This window comes from Coccinella septempunctata, chromosome 6 (genome assembly GCF_907165205.1).
Source record: "Coccinella septempunctata chromosome 6, icCocSept1.1, whole genome shotgun sequence".
In the NCBI taxonomy this organism is placed as follows: Eukaryota; Metazoa; Arthropoda; class Insecta; order Coleoptera; family Coccinellidae; genus Coccinella; species Coccinella septempunctata.
The window spans coordinates 26350262-26374002 of NC_058194.1; the positions used below are offsets into that span (position 1 = coordinate 26350262).

A 23741-nucleotide genomic window follows, 5' to 3' on the forward strand; every position below is an offset into this window, starting at 1 on the left:
ACATTTGCGTGATAATGAAAAGAACGAAATATTGTATTGATTCTCTAGGCTATTGTTTCAAAATTTCTTACTACATTGAATTCTTAAAGGGCAAAATTGTAACAAATTTCTCCTCGGTCTGAAAGATTCACAACGTGTTTCCCACAATATTTATTTTTAATAATGAAAACGACAATTCATTTATGCGAGCTAGTCATGAACCAGAGCAGGAATTTCCAGAGAGGACAACACACCAAGACACAACTGTATACTGGTTTCGGGATTATTGTCTCTCATTAGTACAGTGCAGTGATAAACACCGAAGAAGGGGGTCTTTAAGCGAAACCGCGGCGTTGCCGTGAGGAATATTTTCAATTCTCATCACGACGCGCCGCCTGTCCCACTAATACTGAACCAAGCCTAACTTACTCTGTAGAATCCTACACCCATCCATGACTTCAAGACAACCGCTACCTGCAGTCAACGAAAGTACAACTATTCTACAGGGGAGTTTAAGGGTTCGCTCGCAAGACTCACAAAACTCTCTTGCAGTCTCTTGACGAAAAGTTTTCCTTTCGTTGACTGCAGGTAGTAGTTATGTCTGGGAGTAATGGATAGGTGTAGGATTCTACAGACTAAGTGAGGCTTGGTTCATTCTTGATGGGACAGGTGGCGCGTCGTGGTGAGGATTGAAAAATATTCCTCACGGCGACGCCCCGGTTTCACTTAAAGACCCCCTCCATTGGTTGTGATGTTTATCACTGCACTGTACTGATGAGGGACAATGCATTCCGAAACCGGTCTACAGTTTGTATTTAAATGTTTCGGCCTCTCTGGGAATTCTTGCACAGGTTCATGACTAGCTCGCATAAGTGGAGCGATATTTCTCTGAATTGACGTTTCTATTATGGATAATGGAAAATAACTGAAAAATAAATCTTTTTCAGGTACCCTACAATGCGAAGGATATGAAGAAATACCAATAGCTGCCGATGTTTCCTGTAGTGTCTTGAATTGAAAGCCATTCGTTGGAAAGAACTATCACGTGGACAAACGATGCTGTATACTTTTTGGGAAAATTAAAGATGAGCACGACATTTCCGAAATGAGCTCCGAGGCAGTTATTCAGCATTGGAAAATCGTACCCTTCTGAAGAGGTGGATGATGAGAACTCATTTACGAAATACTTATGTACTTGATATGTATAAATTTTAATTTAGATAGTTTGAGTTTTTGACTTCACGCCATTTCTTGACTAAAAGTTGTGAGTAAGAACAATAATTTTATTCTGATGTATTTATTATGTTGAGGAAGTTTTTACTATCAGAATTGAAAATCGAAGTTTTAAATTGAGAAAAGTTATGTTATGTTTTCTGAATATCTGGATATTTCAATATAATATTGTAACTCCATCTCTATATACTTTGTTGTTTCATGAAGGTTCAATTAATAAAGAATTATAATCATAACTAATTATTTGAAGTCCTGATATTTCCATTTGCCTAGTGTGTCAAATGATCCGGTTCTGTATAACAACGCTGTAACAGTGCAGCACTACATCTACAATACTGGAAAAGGTATTGTGCCACTGCAGCCCCATCTTTACGTGCAGTGCAGAATTTAAAAAAATTCAGTCCGACTTCAGCGCCCCCTAGAGGCGAAAGGCTGAACTAAAATAAAATTTCGAGGCCCAGTTCAGCGCCCCCTCACGGCAAACTGCTGAACTTAAAAAAAAATTCCATCCGCCATCAGCGCCCCCTGGCGGTGCAAGGCTGAACTAAAATAAAATTTTGAGGCCCAGTGCGGCGCCCCCTTGCGACAAACTGCTGAACTAAAAAAAATATCGTCCGCCGTCAGCGCCCCCTGGTGGTGCAAGGCTGAACTAAAATAATATTTTGAGGCCCAGTGCAGCGCCCCCTCGCGGCAAACTGCTGAACTAAAAAAAATATCGTCCGCCGTCAGCGCCCCCTGGTGGTGCAAGGCTGAACTAAAATAAAATTTCGAGGCCCAGTGCAGCGCCCCCTCGCGGCAAAGTGCTGAACTAACTCATTCCCTGCGGCATTTTTTTATAGTTCAGCAGTTTGCCGCGAGGGGGCGCTGCGCTGGGCCTCAAAATTTTATTTTAGTTCAGCCTTGCACCACCAGGGGGCGCTGACGGCGGACGATATTTTTTTTAGTTCAGCAGTTTGCCGCAAGGGGGCGCCGCACTGGGCCTGAAAATTTTATTTTAGTTCAGCCTTGTACCGCCAGGGGCGCTGATGGCGGATGGAATTTTTTTTAGTTCAGCAGTTTGCCGTGAGGGGGCGCTGAACTGGGCCTCGAAATTTTATTTTAGTTCAGCCTTGCACCGCCAGGGGGCGCTGATGCGGATGGATTTTTTTTTTAGTTCAGCAGTTTGCCGTGAGGGGGCGCTGCATTGGGCCTCGAAATTTTATTTTAGTTCAGCCTTTCGCCTCTAGGGGGCGCTGAAGCCGGACTGAATTTTTTTAGTTCAGCATTTTGTCGCAAGATGGCGCTGTATTAGGCCCTGAAACTTCATTTTAGTTCAGTCTTTTGGCACCAGAGGCGCCGAAGTTCGACCGAATTTTTTAGGTCAGCCTGAATTTTTTTTTCAACCTTTTGCCGCCAGAAGGTGCTGACGGAGCTCGGAAACACACTAAGTTAGTAGGAATATCAGGACTTTGAATAATTCATATAATAGCCATTTTTAACTCTTTATTAATCTTCAAGAAATACATGACAGCTGACAGATATTTTCGTTATTCTTGAGGAGTATAAATATCACAGACCTTCTAGAAAAAGAACTTGATTCTCTATTTGGAAGATATTGATTGTTAATTCTTATCGAAAAAATTTCACTACTATAATCAAGATAAAATTATAATCGAGAAACATAAATATATATAGCTTTTCTATCTAGAACTGTTTTTTTAAAACGATTTTTAATTTGCCTAGTAAATACAGGTTCGGCAGAAATCGTCTAGGGGTAGCAAATCAATGAGTCGAACAGAGATATATGAACAAAACCAGGCGCGAAATAAAGAGAACAAATATTTCGCCCCTATCCCACCATTTCTCCCCTTATCTCTCCACGTCTCGACCTCGACTCGACAGTCGACATTCGAGCGCCAGCTTGACGCTTTCATTTCAATTGGTCGCGGTTTAGAGAGTTCAAGGGGGGAATTTTTCTAGAATTCTTTCTTTGTTTAACATATGAGATTTGCCTTTAACTTTCCTCTCTTGGGATATGTGCTATCCTTAGATAACCCTTTACCATACCTGAATACACATAAGAAACAAATTGAGTTTTTGAATTACTGATTCCGAATTCTTTTTTATCAAAATATAAGTTATAAGCCTCTAGTAAGATTCAGAAAAACATCTGCTGTAGAGATCATCTCAGGAATGTCAAGCTTATCTTGAATTTTCCTCGTTGTTCAACGAATGGAACAAAATTGAAGGCAGCTGTAATTGGTATTTCTTCATGTCCTTTGCTCTATAAGTAGGGTACCTGAAAAATATCATGTTTCAGTTAGAGAAATGGATACGAAAATATAAACCTGCATGATGAGCAACAAGTACAATTCGTGAATGGATTATGTTCAGAATTGTTCACACACATAGTTGGAAAAATTTTATGAAAGATTTCACTGTTGTACAGAATGGGCTAGAGAAACAATATTACATAAAATGTTTTGTAATACGCTTAATGTTAGTATTCGATCGGGTCCTTTCTCCTCTTGTCTCTGGTGTTCATTGGGTTTCTAATCTCCCACCATGTCTTGTCGAAGTGGATGGTGTTCTCTTGCATATTGTGCATTTCCCAGTATAAGTATTAATAATATTAGTATTAGTACATTTACAATACAAATGTTTCGTAGTTTAACTGTGGAATAAAATCAGAAACTGTTATATTCGTTGGGATCTTTAATTCAGATGAATAAACGAAATTCAATTGTGAACTGTGTTTTTATAAATTTATTCAAATCGACATTACGTTACGATTCAGGCAATTCGAGAAACGAATAATGATTTGCCTGATATCTACTGGATTTAAATTGTGACAAAAGTTGAAGAAGTGACAAATAACTGAAAAATTTGAAACAAAGGTTCATAATCATATATCGAAAAAATATCAAAATAAAGAGAAAATTTTAGAGAAGCTATAAAGGAAATAAACATCTCCCGATTTGAATATTAGAATTGGAGTTTTTTTGGTCTTCTTGATTTCTTCAAAGCAAATTTTGCTTCACAAAAAATGCATGATATTTTATCATCTTTTATTTTCCTGTCCACCGATTTATTCATTAGAATGTACAATTTGACAAATTCCATTCGTGATGATGATATATCATAAAGCGAGTAGACTTCTCGCTATTAAGTTCATAATCTTCAATGCAAACATTAAAATGGCAATCAATCTGTGTTCATCACGATGGCGTGGAGTTCTTTCCATTCATCAAATTTATCAATTTCCCATAACCTCTACCCACTAGCAATAACTATACAATAAAAATTTTATTGCTTAATAACAGTAAATTCCAAGGAATTGTACATAAGGCTCATATGCCGTCGAGGAGTATTGCATCGAAAAATAAAAACGTCCATTCTACCGCAGACAATAAAAATGCCCAGAAACGTTAAACTTAATTGAAAGCTGTGCAGAATGCCTCTGTCTACAATTTGCGAGATGGAAGTGGCGACTTGAAAAAACAATTGTTTTTCTAGGGAACGTTTTTATATCCAACGATAATGTACATTGTCACATTTTTACGATCAGTTGGAAGCTGCAAAAGAGAACGGAATTGGCAGTGTTGCCAATTCGAGAACATTTTGAGCCACCCTTACTTTGTCGGGTAAGAAATATTCCTAAATTCTGAGTGTCAGTTACTCGTTTAAATCTGAGGAAAATGATAAGAATGAAACACGTAGATATATTGAATAATATCCATTTTGCCCAATTAATAAATTTCTGTTTCCTCCTTCAACTAATTTTTGATGAAGTGTGGCAACGTGGAACGTTATACACAATACCTCGTATAGGATGAGAGAGGCAAGTGAAACAATTAGTGGCATAAGAATGTCCGAGGTAAAAAGCGAACAAGTTGGAGTTCATTAAATTGTTAATTTATATTGACACCAATGATGATCAAATCCGGTTTTCAATTAGTTTTATAGCTCTGCGTTTTCTGGAGGACTCGTTGAAATGAGGAGGAGAGGAAATGTTGAGATCGGGATTTTGTTTACAACATGAGATGAGTTCCAAAAACAGCACTTGAAATGGCTTCATAAGAAAACGATTATTTAGATGAGCTCAAAAGAAAATTGGTCTTGGATGAAAAACCGAACTAAATGATTTCTTCTTCTTCTTTATGTTTCACGAGCCTCTTAATTGTTTTACCAAGACTTCAATCTTTGAACACATAAATTACATTATGACTGCCCATGTATTCAGATTTCATCGAAACTAAGAATTTATTGTAAATTGAGTATGAACTTCGTTGCTCGTCTGGAAAATCTGTATGCCATTATGACGCTTTTAACAACCTCAAGAACGAAATGTTTCTAATGGGTTTTCTCCGAAAATCTGAAGCATAAGCATTGAAAATGAAAAAGCTACAAACAACTGAAACATGTGTTTCAGATTCAAGGAGAGAAAAGCAATAAAATGCAAGAAAAAATATAAGTAATTTTAAATTTTGTGATCTTCATTTCAAAATGACAGAGCTTTGAAAACATCGTTGTTTCTTCCAGAATGTGGTAACCCTCTTCTTGGCAATCGAGACAATGGTATATTTATCATTAAGAATTTAATAGAAAGTTATACAAATTCTTTCGAAATTCGTAGGTCCCTCTTAATTATAGGAAATTAGTTCGACTTTGTTCAAATTGATTACCATAAAGAAATTCCTCCATTTTGAGTTTACCTGAAGGAAAATCCTCGCCACATGACGAATGCGTATCTCCCCCAAAAACGCCCCCTCATTATACAACTGTAACAGCATCAGCTCTCGTTTGAATTGAAATTATAACCTTCGCGCAGACGAAAATCTTAACCACACATATTAACCACGCGAATTTGTCGTATACGCATCCAGTCGACGAATCTGGTTGGTCGAGAGGCAACTCAGTCTCACGTATGTGGGTCAGGTGCATGGCCTGCAGCCCGGTTTTGTTACCGAAAAAATGAATTATATTTCAATGAGATGATCGTGGACTTGGGACGGGCGAGTTATTTTAATGGACATCTTCACTGGCTAAAATGACAGTCAGGCTCTAATGGAGGTCCAAGACGTAACAAGGACTATAATTTGGACGACGAGTCGAATATCTGGGTCCATGCAATACCACGTATTTTACCTCTGAGGACGATCGAAGAAGTGTTTAACGAGAAACGATTATTTTCGAATTATTCCCTATGCAAATTATGGAAGAACAGAATTTAGAATGATTAGTGTTCTGGGATTTGTTTTTGGTCGTTTTCGCATTGTGTTTATTTGTAATTTTTCAGTAGAAACGTCGATCCCAACCAAATTTTCCGCGAAGATCATGAGAACCTTCGTAGCACACAACATCGGAACGTTGTGGCCGCTCGAAATTGTACTTTCGACCTATTTGATCGATAAAGAATAACATCTGCCGAAACAGGTATCCGACTCGCTATCGGTAGCCCTTTCACCGATCATATCGCGATCCGAGAACGACATCGTTCTCGAGAACGCCACGTATTCTCGGACCGTAGATATCCAACCCTGTTCGGCCCAATAGATGTCTTCAGATAACACATGCGATATGGGAATCAGCCGCCTCGATTACGATCTCCCTTCGGTATGGAGGCATAGCTATGAGAAGAGTTAAGTAAGTGAAGGAGTGCATGGAAGCTGATGGGATTTTCGGACAGATTGTATTAACCAGTCATTGTGCCACTCGGTGGAATTCATACAAAGGAATTATACCACGATTTTTGATGAGAAACACTGCTCGTCAAAAATTGAGGACATTGATATTTTCCGAAGATGCATATTTTCCACATCATCAAAGTCAGTGAAAAAACAAAGAATGTTCACAAGATAGGCCATTACAAACCTAAATATTTGTAGGGGAGAGTTCCTTTGAATTGGACAGCCTATGAACCGGACGCTACAGTTTTCTACTACACTCGGTAGTAGTTTAGCATCCTTTACGTAAATCCCATTTTCGCAACAAGGCGCGAGCCACAGGGTCAGCCATTTTCCAAGAGATCTCGATCGATGTTGCGAAAATGGGATTTACTTAAAGGATGCTAAATTACTATCGAGTGTAGTAGAAAACTGTAGCGTCCGGTTCATGGGCTGTCCAATTCAAAGGAACTCTCTCCAACAAACCTAAAGATTTGTTTAATGAAGATAGTTAAACGCCAAAATGCTATGAAAGATAATAAACTGAAGAGGAGGGAAACAAACCTGTCAACGTCGGATATTATAACCGATATTCAAGCTTCCTCTTCTTTCCTGTATATGGTCGTACCATCCGCTCTTGCTAAGAAAGTTGTAATACAAACAGCCGAAATTATTCTCGTCATCTCCAAAGTTCACCGTGTCGTTGGTTCTAATGTAAGTCATCTCGCTTATGTATCTTCTTAATGTATTTATAGGTCTCCTCATTCAAAATAGCCACATCCTCAAAGTTGAAATCGATCGATCGAAAATGAAAAGAGCCGTCTTTTTGTTGTTGTTAATATTCCTTGAATCGTTTCTGTGCTCTCTCATTCACATGAAAGAACTTTCTCTAATGCTCTCATAGATAAATCTAGCAATGGAGTAAGACCCAGGAGAGAGGAAAGGACGTCACAATCTATCCCTGGAGAAAGTGTTGTAACATAAGATAGGTTTCTGTACATTGAGGGTTCATCTAACAAGATTTAAAAGATTTTCAAGGAATAAAGCTGCACATTCGCCTTCAACAACATGTGTACCAACAAGGAGTTTTTCTCTTAGCTGAAAGAGACCACAAAAAATGAACTGCCATTTTCATACATCATCGATGTTTGTCAGAAGAGAAATAAAAATTGGAGTTCATTTTAGTGCATTCCTTTCATTTCATATTTCCGCCTTTGAAAATATTTAATTCTCAAATATTCAGTAGGTACATTCATTCCGATAGGCAGAGTGAATGTGAAAAACCGTTTATCTGTGTTTAACCTTGTTTTTCTTGCATGCCGTTGAAGATTTCGACGTTTTTCTGATGTTGATATGCGATAAACCGGAGCTGACGACGTTTTTCATTCTTGTCGCATTCTGAAATTTTCAGATTTTTAACGTGTCGGGGATTTGCCTATAAAAGCAGATTTTCCCCCGCGACGACCCTGTTTCGCGAGTCTGACTTTTCCCTTCGCTATCAGTCATGGCGCGTAAGCCCTTGGGGTACTGAAGGGAAGGTCCCGTCAACCCCCCTGTCCGCGTTCCGCGTCATAAGTGTTGAATCCGAAATCTCTTCTTTTCTATCAGTCATGGCGCGTTGAAACGTTAAAATTTTCAAATTTTTCTTGAGGTATGTCGTTATCCATATATGTACTGATGATGTTGATGATGATCAACAGACTCTATGTTTCGGCTTCCGCAGGCTCGCTCGGATAAAATAGTTTTCCTTTAAACATAGATACGTATTCAACGTCGTCGAGAATTTCGAAAATGAGTAATTTTTCGAAAAATTATCGACGAGCCGCAATGCTTACCATACGAACTACGCCAATGAGAACAGCTAGTTAGTTATCCGAATACCATAACTCAATATTCACTCCTGCCGGCTCGGGTACACCGCGTATCCGCGAATCTCGAAAAAAAATCATTGGTACGGCGTGCAAGGGGAATCCGATAAAATATAATGAGCTACAACATGAATAATATTTCCTACGCCGTCCGTGGTGCAACAAAACAAATAGCGTGATCCGGGGAGATATTCACGTCCCCGTATCGGACCCTCTCCACTCTTCATGCACGAGTAAATAAGTAAATAGTAACCGCGCGACGCGAGAGAAAGAGAATGTGGAAACGGACGGCGGACACCGAGGTATAAGGGCCCCCCTTCTAATTAACCGCTGACACAATCACGCGGACAGAAGACACGCCAGCTCCCGAAACGCATAAATCCGCCGGACTGTATCGGCCGGGACAATCGAACCTCCCCCGAGGTGCTGCGGCTCTCTGCGGCGTTAGAAAAATCGGGAAAATCACCGCGGTAGTGTGGAAGAGGCGCGATGCGAGCCAACTTTATGGATCAAACGGTGGCTTCTGCGGTTTCACACGCTCTTTCCGCCGCTCGGCGAAATGTGGGCGAAACGATGTTTCCAGATGAAGTTTACGACCTTGTCGCGTCTTACTGCTTCAATCAAGGCATAGCGAAAGGACGAGTTGATAAAAAAAATCACAAAGAAACTGAGTGATGAAACTTGATACAAACGGGAAAAATGTGATTTCAACTCTCTAGTATCTCCGCATTGTTTGTTGACTTCTAATGTTTTGAAGATGTCGCAGTTATTTTTCATTTTATATATTTATGGTCCCTTGGACAAAAATCTAGAAACTTATAGAAAAGATGTACGAAATGGGTGATAAATAAGCTGTACTTTATTCTACCATAGTGAAACCCACAATTGTCGCGTTAATTCTTCATTTTATGTACGGTTTCCTGTACGAAACACTAGACACCTATAGGAAAACTTACCAAAACGAGTGGAATCAGCTGTAGTTTTTTCTCCCGTGGTGAAAGTCGCCATTATTTTGTTTATTTTTCATTTACATATGGTTGCTTGGACGAAAATCTAGATATTTATAGAATAGATTTCCAAAACGATAGAAATATACGTTTTAGTTTTTTCTTCTATGGTGAAATCTACAACTATCGCGGTAATTTTTCATTTTAGATATACATAGTTGCTTGGACGAAAATCTAGATATTACACTTAAAGACGAGAATTCCAAAAAAAGTGAGATATCAGTTACAGTTTTCTTTTCCACAGAGAAATCTTAGAAGAGTATCTGATTACTTATAGGAAATCTTTCTAAACCCAGTGAAATATCAACTGCAGTTTTCTCTCCCATGGTGAAACCCACAACTTCGTTTTATATATGGTTGCTTGGACGGAAATCTATGCTTATGGGAAAGCTTTCCAAAAAACTGAAAAATCAGGAGTTTTCTCTCTAATAAAAAACCAACAACTATCGCGGTAATTCTCGTGAAGTAACAACGGCGCTGTAATTTGCAGCAAACTTCGGCGACAATGTAGTTTGGTACACAAGGGAAAAATTTCAAATTAATTTCATTCTGCAGTGAAAAAGTAGAGTTATCGTGCAAGTGAAAAAGATTTTGTATAATTTTCGTTAAGATTATAAAACTCTCGCTGTAATTCGATTTTAATTTCAACTGATGGAATTCAAGAAAAAAGTGGAGTTCGAGCAAAAGGAATACTTCGGCAGTAATTCCCTAACTCCCCTTAGTATGAACAAACGTTCGGGCTATTTTATTTTATCATCAAAATTTCATGACTACCTACATAGTATCTGAGAGTTGGCGCTGTAATTCAACAAAAACTTGAATAGTCATACAAAAGATTTCCAGTTTGGTTCAGCATTATCGTTTGGTCAAATTGGCGCTGTAATTCACAATAACGGAGCTATTGGGAGAAATTTATGTATTTTTTCTAGCGGAATTATAGCTCTCTTCAGTAAAAACTCCTGCTCTTTTTGGATAATTTAGAAACATTATGGGGAACAAACCTAAACCTAGTGGTAAATTTGCCAAATGTCTGATTTTGAAGGTGTTTGTTTTTCATATACATCTGGTAATCCTTTCCATTTCAGAAGAAGAAATTTCTGAATATGTGGGTAGTTATTTCATTTGATTAATATGAATGATGAATAATTTCAATTAAGCGCGAAATAATGAACATTCAGAGCAAAATCTTCAATTTTCAATGTTTTTGTCATTGCACTCGGTGAAGTGAATATACTACTCAATGAATTTGTCTTCAATCCATCAATATTTTCCTGATATGTAATATTTTTATTGGTATAGAGACATAACCGTTCGGTCTGAGTTCGAAATGAAGTTAGACACGTCCGTCAGTACCAACACAGTTGTCCCATTAGCACAGGGCTCGTTATAAATTCATCTTCTAATAGAAGTGACAAGACGCGAGGTGCATTAGCATAGGCTACTTTGGATATCTCAACGCCATCTTGAATAATGCTACTTGTTCCACTATCTGCATCGATGATCAGGCCAAATGGGAGACAATTGTATCGCGTGTGTATATCCGCACGCCTTACTAAATAGATACCGAGTGGGCTATTTTATGTCTAAGAAGATTCGATAAAGCGAGATCAACACCGAGCTGCATCGGACACAAAACTCTTCGGCTATCCGATACAATGAGTCGATTATTTCAGCACCTCTGAGGTTGGGAATTGGCTGATTGTGCCGGGGACGACGTGAATGGGTGCGTAAATTCGCATTTTCAACCCACGTGTCCTTATCAATTTGTGAGAGTTTCCATATTCAAGGTAGATAAGATAATTCGCCGACTTTTCCATGCGGAATTAGCGTCCATTTGGATGCTATCGACGGCATTAGAACGCGGAGAATTCGCCTTATGTACGAGTGACTGAACGAATTAACAATCAGTCCTTATTTTTATGTTAGGAACTATCTATTTATGGCATCACTGTTGGCGGTGTGTCTTTTTCAAACAGGTCCGATATAATCAATGCGGTTTACCTATCCATTCAGGAGCTGGGAAAATTCTGAGGATTCCTGTTCCTTCCCCTTCAAAATGAGGTGTTTATAGAGTTTTTTCTTCAAGTCCATGAATGGAAAATTATCTGGTTGCGAAGAAAAACATCTAGGGTTATTCTGTAATTTACTCACTGTAGCGAATCTCGATTAGATTTTGGGAATCTACACTAACAAACCTACAAACGGAGAGCTATTCATCGCAAGATGTGCTCACTAAGCGATATGTGCCATTTATAAATTCCTTTGAAATGGTAATGTGCTGCACTATCCAGACCAGCAACAATCTTTTTGGTGTTCAGGGTTCATTATTGAATAAAGCCGTGCATACGAAATTCTTCTTGTAGTGTAAGTGGCGCTGTTATTTAGTGAGACAGCCATAGGAGGTGTATTGCTCATTGGCACAAAACTTTTTAACTTCCTTAACTTTTGCGGAGCAGAATATCTCATGCAATTCGCTTCTTCGTTTTATATCTTGGTAAATGGAAGTTTGGGAGGAGTTTTGATTTGTTTTTGTGGTGTAGCACTGTGAAAATCTGCAAGTCAGACGAACCACCCTCTCCTGAGGGGGAACAAGTGTGGGGATTCTCATTCTCCTGAGCTCGAGACCCACTGAAAACCCTTAACTGCTACTTGAATATTGGTTCCGGGCATTTGCCTATAAACCGTTCATCTCTTAGTACGTTTTCTTCTCACACACTATCGTGCTGGGATTTATGTGTTTATCCTCTATTTGATAACACTTTATTGGATTTTTCAATAAGTTTCTGTTCTTATTTTGATCTCTTTTTAATTGATCTCTTGGTCTCCTTCGGTAAATTCGCATTCTCCTTTTGTCTTCCTCTGGGTCGTAGTCCACTAGTCTCCTGAGTTCTTGATTCGGTTGGTTTTTTGCTGTTTCGAATAATTTATCTGCTTTTCTGTTCATGAATTCCGTTATGGTTTCCCATTTTAGGTCCCTATAAATCCGTCTTTTCCTGACAAACCAAGGTGCATCTATTGCACATCTTAGCAGCTTGTTTTCAGTGGCCTGAATTCTTTTGATATGGCTCTTTGCCGCGAAACCCCAGGCAACTGATCCATAAGTCAGTTGAGGCCTAGCAACGGCTTTGATTATCTTCAATTTTGTCTCTTTCGACATGTGGCTTCTTCTTCCTATCAGAGGGTAGCGTCTATCCATCGCTGCTTTCGTTTTGTCGATTGCTTGTTTGATATGACTTTTCCAAGTAAGTCCTTTGTCAAGCGTTATTTCTAAATATTAGGCTTCATTTTTCCAGTCGATTTCTTCGCCGTCAACTTCTAGATTCGTCGCAGTCTTCTCTTCTGCAGTAATATTGCCTGGCTCCTTTGTCCATTGAGCTTGATTTTCCACTTTATGCACCAGTCATTTGTTTCGTCAATCGTTTCTTTTGTAGAACTCGTTCTATTACTTCTGGATTGCGGTGTCGAGTTGCTATGCCTGTGTCGTCAGCATATAACGTTAGTATGGTTCTTGGATTCTTCGGAATATCGTGAATGTATATGTTGTACAGAAGTGGCCCAAGTACTGACCCTTGGGGTACTCCAGCCTCTATATCTCTTGTTGTGGAACATTCTCCTTCCACTTTCACGTAAAACCTTCCATTTTTGAGATAATACCTGATCAACCTGCATATTTTGATCGAATATCTTGCACATCTCATCTTATATATTAATCCTTCCTGCCATATCTGGCGACGTCTAGTAAAACAAGGACTGTAGCTTGTTTATTTTGGAATCCCTCTGTAATGTATTCTGTGAGCCTTAATAATTTCTGCTCTGTTGAATGCTCTCTTCTGAATCCGAACTGTTCTGGTGGAGGAATTTTGACAGTATCAACGTAACATTAAAACAGAACATATTTTCGCCAATCAACCTCCAGTCTTTCGCGGATTCCAAAGAAGCCAACGTCTTCTGGGGCCACGAAAATCGTTCGGCCGCACGTTTCAGTTAGCCGTATGATTGATGCACTTCCAGGCCCGGAGAATCGGTGGGACGCCACGGGCCCAGAGGGTGATCCTCACTTAATAATCACGTTGTGAGGGATTGATAAAGCGCACCGAGAATTGCAACGGGATCTCGGTTTCTCCGAAACGGCACCGGGCCCAGAGAAGAAGTTAATGAGAAATAAAGGCGATAAATCCCGCAAATGGGTACGCGTTTTCGTGCCGATCGGCCCGGAGAAATTAACCGATGAAAGGCCCGGGCATGCACGGACATGGGACACTGTGATATAACAGTTGATTCGGATTGCGGTGGTCCCGCTGGTTGCAACGTCATGGTTAATATTTCTTGTCAACTAGATTGGAAAATATGCGTACTAGCGGGTAACTGAAGAATTCCGCTGTGAGAAATACTAACAGATGCGGATTCCCATGTTTTTTTTTTCATCTTGACGGAGATACAGCGATTCAAAAATAGACCACCATGTTCGTGTGATTCTAGTGACAGCAGAGGTTACAACCTCCTATGAAAATCGATGAAGAGTATCGAAATATTACCACTTGAGAGCTAATATTTGGGGTCAAAAGTCGAAGAACTCGGTGAGAAGACTCAAAAAGATTCTGGTTCTAGCAGGATGGTGCTACATCCCTTCCTCCACGAGCTATTCTCTAGGAGATGTTTCCTGGACACTTACTTTCTTTGCCTTAGCCCATTCAGTGGCCCCCGAGCTCTCCTGATTTAAACCCTTATGATTTTTTCAAAGCAGAGGTGCTCAAACATCGTTCAAGGACTATGGAAAACCTCAAGACTTCAATTGAGGAGGAAATCGTTCGGATAAGTCTCGCCATCCTCGAGAATGTCATGTTCAGGGTTCACGAAAAGATAGAGATTTACTAAACTTCTAAATCAGCTGATTCTCCCCTCTTGCCTCTCCTACCCGGTGTTTACCAAATCAGTATATTTCAACGCTTAAATGGGAACGAATCGATGTTAAACTGGGTCGATTATACCTATTATTCCAAATCAATCGCACATTCAAATACTAATACTAGGGTGGTCGCTCATCGAGACGAGCACTCACAACAGTGGTTCTCGACGGAGAAGCTGGTCACGTTTCAAATGACCACTCTTGTCCATCATCTGGTTCTCGTTTTCTCATATTCAAGAATACCACGATTAAATAATTTATGTTATTACGTTACTACTTCTGTTTTATGTGAGAACAAGATCTCGTTTAATGAACTATCGTCATGGACGGAAAAAACCGTTCTGATGTCGAACGTGAAATGAAAAAACCAGAGTTTTTAGGACTGAGCATGAATGGTGGTATCTTCTTGATTCATGTGTGTTCCTGTCGAGTCTCAAGTTTTTCGAACGCGTCTTGTTACTAGAAATATTGCAACCTCAACTTGAAATATCACGGTTTTCTGCAATACCTGCTAACAATGTGACGTTTACTGGTTCCAAACACATCGTTTACCATCAGTAAAAAGTGTGTTGAAGAGATTCATCACCAAAATAGGTAGCACTGTGAGATTTCGCATATCAGAAAATCCGGTGTACCAATTTTGGTGATTTGATTAGTTGCATTAGATCACGTCACTTGAAAAAAACTTCTTAGCCTACTATAGAATCAAACAAAACTTTAATGTCAAAATTTTTTATTACTCAACATATTTCTTGTTCTTGCTCTGCAAACCAGACCTCCACAGCTTTTATTATCTCCTCGTTGGAAGAAAATTAACGCCCCTTTTCTTTCAGTTGAGGAAAGATGATAGTCGGATGGAGCCAAATCTGGTGAAGGGGGGTGTTCTAGTAATTCAAACCCTAAATCACGAAGTTTTTGCATGGCAACATGAGATTTGTGTGCAGGGGCGTTGTCCTGCAAAAACTAAACACCTTTGGGTAGTTTTCCGCGTCTTTTCTCTTCAATTTTATCCCGTAGAGTGGTCAGTAATATCGAATAGTAATCTCCGGTTATTGTTCTACCCTTATCCAAAAAATCAAGATTACTCCATGGCAATCCCAAAAATCTGAAGCAAGAACTTTTCCAGCAGCTTCTGGGGTCTTCTTAGGTCGAGGAGAACCAGAGTGTCGCCATTCCATCGATTTTTGCTTTGTTTCTGGATCGTAGAAATGTACTAAAGTTTCATCCATAGTGACAATTCGTTTTAAGCAGTATACATTGTTTTCAAATCGAGCACAGATCGAACGCGATGATTCTACCCTTGCACGCTTTTGGTCAACATTCAAACATTTGGGGATCCATTTTGCAGCAATTTTTCTCATGTCCAAATTGACGTGCTTCAGATATCTGTTTTAGCCCAATTCGACGGTCTGAAAAAATCATGTCATGAACTACATCGATATTTTCTAGGACTGACACAGAAAGTGGCGTTCCCGATCGATCATCAACTTGAATGGAAAATTTACCTCTTTTGAAGCTTGCAGCCCAATTTTTCAAGGTCGCATACGAAGGATATTGATCAGCAAATCTCCTTACCTCTTAACCCTTTTAAATACAGGTACTCGATGATGGCACGATACTCCAATTTTTCGATTTTCACAATTTCGGTGGACATCTTCTTTCCTTTAATTTATTGTGTAACTCTGGTTTACTTTTTTGACATCAAACTGCACACTGACACTCCTAATGAGTTATTGTTCGTTGGTATGGTAACGCAATATTTTTTTTATGCATGGAATTGGTCTAGGCTAACTAGATATCAATACATCCTCGTATCTGTATCGCCATTTTTGACTCCTCACAACCAAACTGGCTTGCAGATAAAATCTTATGCCTTTTATCTAACCTTTTCATACGTTTCTATCATGATCTTGTTGCTCGTGACCGAACTATATTTTATTCCGCATAAAATTGGATCAGTCCATCAGAACAGCAATCATCTACATCCAAAGAACAATCTCAACATTCTCTAATCGTTCTTAATGCACGTCTCTTATCCACAAACTCTACACTTTGCTTTTTCCCATTTCAACACTCATAACTGAATATCCGCTCTTCCTATGCAATCAGTTTGCGCTGTTCAAGTTTAGAGTATTGCCTACGCTACATCCTAATGATATGCATTTATGCAAAATGAATATGCTTCATGTTCCATTCGAGTTCGAGACGTTCCTTCCTATCCAATATTGCGAATTATTTTAATTACCCCTCGCTCAACTACGTGTCGCTCGCACCGCAACAGGCAATGATTTAAAGCAGTACGGGTAATGAGAAAATCTGATTATCAATTATGAACAGTTTTCGTTTATCTACGTCCAGTTAGCGACCAGAGGAAAGTTAATTGCCAGTTAGATCTCGAAGGCTATCAGCTACCACTTATCGTCGTTCGGAGGGTAGACACTAATAGACGGATAATTTCTAATAAACTCTTGAATCAATTATGAATAATTGATTAACGGAGTAACTCCAAATTGGCGATCTTTTCATCAGATTTCCAATCAAGCGTTTCTTCGATCATTATGTCCATTTATTCGACTTCGATCCAACACACTGTGAGGTGGGTATATCGCTTAGTCGATCGTTGAAGTCTCCTAGTATTGTCGGCGAAACTTGGCTATTTTAGATATGTGGGTGAACTAGGGCATGTCAGTATGATCTACGGTATGCCTATTTTGCTGGAAAACTTTTGTTGTAATCATACAAAAAGCGTCGTACATACTCCTTCCGTTTATCGAAAACGAGATGATATTTCTTCGGCTAATTTTGCCTGACATTTCAGTGTAGTTGTTTAAAGGTTAATTGAGTGTCCAATATTACAGTTTTCAAGTTACATAATAACGAAGTAGTTCGTTCGCAAAAAGTGGTGGATATCAATGAGAAACATAATGGAAATTCATAATTCAACAATCTTAAGCTTGGCTCAAAGCCTTGAGGATATTTTGACTAGATAGTTCTTGTGTTGTTGGCAAGCTATGTTCTTTCTGAGCCTAATGCGTGAGTGGAGTGAATTGACTTTCCTTAAATTCCTTAATTTTCTGAACCAAAAATTACCGATTAGCTCAACCTCGTTTCAAAATTCTTTGTTGTAGAAGAAATGTTTCCTAAGTCACCTACTCATCAAACATCAGCTGATTTTCCACTTAAAACCAGTTGAGTTTTGAAGAAAAGAAAATCGAACTATTTTGGGAATTTGTATCTCAAATATAGAGATATTTGAATTATATACTACTCGAAGAATTTTAAGATTATGACAAAGCAACAATGAAATTTCGAAGTAGTAGATTGAAGAATTCAAGCTCAAATAACTTCTTCAAAATTGTTATATTTCATCGAATCCCGACATTTTTCTTAGTGCATGAAACCGTGAAGGTCCAACACTTTATTAATGTTTCCTTTTCTTTGTAAGTATTTTCCTCAAATTTTGATCGATAGGTAACTCATCCAACCTGGACAATCCTGTATACAAAAATTTGTTGAAATAAATGTATTGATTTGGGTGTTCTGTTACTTAGATTATAATTAAATATGGAGGAAAACACTTACTTGGTAGAGAAAAAGTATATACCGGATGAGAGACTTCTGGATTGGGACAACACTAAAATTTTAATGACGGAACCAGACCATTTTAAACGAAAAATTAAAGAGTCTACGTGTATTCTATTAGATCAAGATAATAATTCGGCAAATTGTTCGGTAGGAATAGATCATATTTGGATCAATTTACTAAAGAAGGAACTGTCATCCGGTAATTTCAAAATTAAATGAATCAACGTTTCTATGCAGTCTCTGTTTCTGTGTGTTGACAATTAATGTCAAACAAAAGCCACAATTCAGAAGATTTTCAAAAATATATTTTTCATCTGATGAAGGAGTCTGATATAGACTCCGAAACGTTACAACTCAGAATTATAATTTCAACGTTATTTATTTTGAGTTCTTTGTCAGGCAACAATTTTTTCTAGTTAATTTGCTCCTGACAAATTAGTGCAAGAATTTACGCAGGAGCAAATCGTTGATTTCATTTTTAATTGATTTTGTTTCAGAGATTGGGAGTGAAAACCCTAAAAAGTTTATGAAGAGATGCAGAATCCTCCCAGAATAAATTTCAATCGACTTCTGGAAAAACTTGCGTTCCCCAAACAAAGACCATATAATGATCTGGGTGTATTTCTCTAACGGCTATAGATCGCGCTGAACGGGTGGCCTAACAAAAAAAACGGCTCTTATCACATTCCGTAACATCAGTGTAATTACTCATACCGAATAATGATAGGTCCGCTAACTGTCAATCTCACTTCCTTTGCGCTAACTGATATAGGACGTTCTATGTGCTTCCATCCAGCGTAGGCCATCGGCAAGGCTCTCGCGCTCTAATTTGGTATGCCCCATGAACAAAACAATCGAGATCGGTATCTCGTGTCATAGAACGGTGGTGATGTATTCCTCCAGCTGTAACTGTCGGAAAGGGGAAGAACTCTTGGAAATTTATAATTCCGTTCGTTTGTACAATGATAAACGATACTAATTTGGGAGTTGTCAGATGATCCGCGTTGGGTGGAGCGTCACAGACGGTGAAGAAGTTGTAGATGGTTATATGGGAGGAACTGGCGCCTATCATCGTTATCGGAGTCGAGTATCTCGGAATCGATCGGGAAAAAAATCCGACCGGGCTATTGGAATTTTTTCGATCGGTCGGTTTTCGATGTGAAATTTTTATTTCAGAAGTCTTCAGATGAGATATCGTAAATACTTTGCCTTGCAGTTTCCATATCAAATAAAGGGTGCGCTTAAAGGTGAGGCATTTTTCTAATAGAATGTAGAACTGGTCAAAATCACCTAAACAAAACTTTCAAAATGACGAAGTGGAAAAACAAAACAAAATTACTACTTAAAACTAAAATAGATCCTAATAAGGACCCTAGATCTCTGTTATCTGAATTATCGCAATGTATAAAAAACTTGTCCCGTGATGACTCAACCATTTTCACGTGGGAATGATAATGGAAACTTAAGATTGTCGAATTTTTGATTTTATGAAACGGCTCATTCGATAGCAACTGATAGAAAAATACATGGAACCAAGTATGAAAAAATAGAATATTATTTCAAAATCTTGCCATTAAAATTCCTCTGAATAATTCACCGATTTTTCACAGTGATCATCACTATCTTTTTGTTCGAACCCTCCAACAATCGTTATAAAAATCGGATGAAATAGGTTAACAATAATAGCACTTTGTCAACATAAGCACTTTGAATACGAGGATGTATTGATATCTAGTTAGCCTAGACCAGTCCATGCATAAAAAAATATTGCGTTTCCATAGCAACGAACAATAAATCATTAAAAGTGTCAGTGTGAAGTTTGAGGTCAAAAAGTAAACCAGAGTTACGCAATAAATTAAAAGAAAGATGTCCATCGGAATTGTGAAAATCGAAAAATTGGAGTATCGAGCCATCATCAAGTACCTGTATTTAAAAGGGTTAAGAGGTAAGCAGTTTTGCTGATCAATCTCCTTCGTATGCGACCGAGAAAAATTGGACTGCAAGCTTCGAAAGAGGTAAATTTTCCATTGAAGATGATGACCGACCGGGAAGGTCATTTTCTGTGTCAGTTCCCGAAAATATCGATGCAGTTCATGATATGATTTTATCAGACCGTCGAATTGGACTGAAAGGGATATCTGAAGCACTCAATATTTCATTCGAACGCGTTCATCATTATAGTTCACGTCAATTTTGACATGAGAAAAATTGGTGCAACATGGATCCCCAAATGTTTGAATATTTACCAAAAGCGTGCAAGGGTAGAAGCATCGCGTTCGATCTGTGCTCGATTTGAAACCGAATTGTTACTGTGGATGAGACTTGGGTACATTTCTACGATCCAGAAACAAAGCAACAATCGATGGAATGGCGACACTCTGGTTCTCCAAGACCTAAGAAGTTTCGAGTCCAAAAATCTACTGGAAAAGTTCTTGTTTCAGTTTTTTGAGATTGCCCTGGAGTAATCATGATTGATTATTTGTATAAGGGTAGAACAATTACCGAAGATCACTATTCGACATTACTGACCACTCTACGGAAAAAAATTAAAGAGAAAAGACGCGGAAAGCTATCCAAAGGTGTTTTGTTTTTGCAGTACAACGCCCCTACACACAAATCTCATGAAAAAATTCGTGATTTAGGGTTTGAATTACTAGAACACCCCCCTTATTCACCAGATTTGGCTGCATCCGAATATCATCTCTTTCCCCAACTGAGAAAAAGTTTAAAAGGTTGTAAAGTTTCTTCCAACGAGGAAGTAATAAAAGCTGTGGAGGTCTGGTTTGCAGAGCAAGAAGAAACATTTTTTTTTGAAAGGTCTAGAGACGTTGCAGGTTCGCTGTAATAAATGTATCTAATTAAGAGGAGAATATGTTGAGTAGGTAATAAAATATTTTGATATTGAAATTTTGTTTGGTTCTATAGAAGGCTAAGAATTTTTTAATATATCCTCGTATATACATCTCAAACTGAAATGGCAACATTCCTTTCTACTGACACCTGCATCTTGTACTCTTGGAATAAATTGTTTCATACGAGTGAAAAAATGTTTTGTTCATTAAATAAAGTAGGTTCAAGCATCCCCTACGAATTCAAACGACGCAAAATTGGTCTTTTTTGCGTTCGGTGTATAAATTTTCTTTCAATTATTCTTCAAATTCTGTTTTCGTACTTTCTCGGTGTTTGAGTAGGTTTTTCTAGTTTGACGTCTAACTCGGCATGCCTAAACTTTTGAAATCACATCCGACAACTATTTCACTCATGAAGACCAGCTTGGTACGTTTCCACATGAAGAAATTTCAATATATTTTCTTTCACGTGACAATGTCAACATGATCTTCTGCTGGTGTCATACCACCCAGAAAAATAGCATAAGTATCAATAAGATATACTTGAGAACTTGCGAATTAACAGTGAGAACGTGTATCGATTGAAATTTATTCTGGGAGGATTTTGCATCTCTTCATAAACTTTTGACAATTAATGTCAAACAAAAAACCACAATTCAGAAGATTTTCGAAAGTAGATTTTTCGTCTGATGAAGGAGTCTGATATAGACTCCGAAACGTTACAACTTAGAATTATAATTTCAACGTTGTTTGTTTTCAGTTCATTGTCAGGCAACAATTTTTTCTAGTTAATTTGCTCCTGACAAATTAGTGGAAGAGTTTACGCAGGAGCAAATCGTTGATTTCATTTTTAATTGATTTTGTTTCAGAGATTGGGAGTGAAAACCCTAAAAAGTTTATGAAGTGAAAACGTGGTTCACCTTTCCGAATCAACTGGGTCGATCATATCGTTTATGACAAAGTCAATAAAATTTTTCGTATGCCTAATCAAATCAATGTCTCCTCGCAGTGATTCTGCATTTGGCCGTTGGGTAGAGGTCCAACTTTTCGGAATTAGTCGAAATAATCAGCATATAATTCGTATGAATCACTTTCGGCGCAAAAAATCGCCCAATTATATCCTTAGCGCAGCCTGAACTTAATGAGGAGAAGCGTGGGCGAAGCGATTTTTCCCCGAGGCGAACTGGTAGCCCGTATCTCGTACGCGAATACAAACACCGGGACCGTTCCTGTCGATAGAGCTACCTGTTTCCGCGCTAACGATCCATCAGCGCGAGTGCCCGTACGGCCAATGAAGCAATTTAAAAACAGTCATAATCGTTTCTCGAAAAAATATCCATCGAAAAGGAGCTCCTTAATTGCGAATCCCGAGTATTCATTAACACTGAAGAAACCATAATCACCATAAAAGAGTGGACCGAGAATAGAAAACTAAGACATTCCCCGATCTTTTATGGTAACTTAATAACTCCATAAAAATTAATTGGTGCATTGGCATGATCGAAAGAAGTGCACAGGAGACGATCCGTTGCATATCAAGAGGACTCCCTTATCAGAAACATGGGCATCAGGACGCAACGCTAAATTCAACCGAAGCGTGAACTAGGCTGATCTGAATTCCCAATTGATTGAACGTTCAAGAGAACTCATCGTCAGAGAGGATATATAATTTTGGAGATTGATAACCTGTGCATGAACATAGTACATATCTCTACGAAGTGTTAGATTTTGCTAAAATCTGCTAGAGTTAGGGAAAAAGGTTGGAGTCACTACAGAAAACCCTTAGTGACAACCTATATCAAGTACAAGATTCAAATCAGGTCTGGTGGAAGCATTAAAAAAGAACAATTTTACCCCTACCATCATGGTAAAGAGAACATATTCCTGAAACAGAAAATGGCTGTTCGGATTATGTGCATTGCTGATCGTACAACTAGCTGTAAACCATTGTTCAGGCAGGAGAATATTCTCACTTTGACTTCTCTGTTCATACTTGCCTGTGTCACTTACATATATGACCACAAAGACGAATTATAGAAGAATAACTTCAACCACAACTATGCTACCAGAAATGCAACCGAACTCATCATTCCCTTCCACAGACTGACATCAACTCAACTAAGTGTAAATCACACAGCGGTGAAGATATACAATATGTTACCAGGAAAGTACAAAGCGCTTAATAGAAGAAAGATTCGGACAGTACTCAAAGAAAAACTGGTTGAAAAAGCCTACTACAAATTGGAAGATTACTTCGCAGACCCAATAGACTGATATGCATATACGTTTGTTAACATTGTTGGGAAGTTTTTCTCTTTGTGTTCTTGTCATATACCTTCATGTGTGCCTTTTATAGGTTAATATTTTAGTGATTAATGTATGTTAGATTTAATAAAACACGTGGTTGGTACTTTTTATTCACAAAGTAAGATGGCGGTCGGTTATCTAGCACGTGGAGGTGCTCTAACAAAGGGTCAGGTACAAAGCGTACCGCCCGACAAGGTAGTTCAAGTAATTGTGTGTTCGGCCTGTGCAAAAGAGAGAGCAGGTAACATTGGAGCACAGAGTTCACAGAGCATAGGTTCTATACTCTTATTCTATCTTCGACATTCGTCGTCGGACATTATCAGTATATTTTAAGGGGGGTCAAATTAACATTTGCTAACATG

The 23741-nt window shown here is 38.5% G+C and overlaps 1 protein-coding gene and 1 long non-coding RNA gene across 4 annotated transcripts in view; both read right to left on the reverse strand.

The window, feature by feature from the left end:
* The window catches only part of LOC123316124 (lysine-specific histone demethylase 1A), a 309614-nt gene that overhangs the window by 15635 nt on the left and 270238 nt on the right, over positions 1-23741 (reverse strand). The window lies entirely within an intron of this gene.
* LOC123316131 overlaps positions 2680-23741 on the reverse strand; it is a 219476-nt gene continuing 198414 nt past the window's right edge. For all 3 annotated transcript variants that reach the window (XR_006538021.1, XR_006538019.1, XR_006538020.1), the window contains exon 6: positions 2680-3490. This is a non-coding gene — a long non-coding RNA (uncharacterized LOC123316131). The remainder of the gene's footprint in view (positions 3491-23741) is intronic.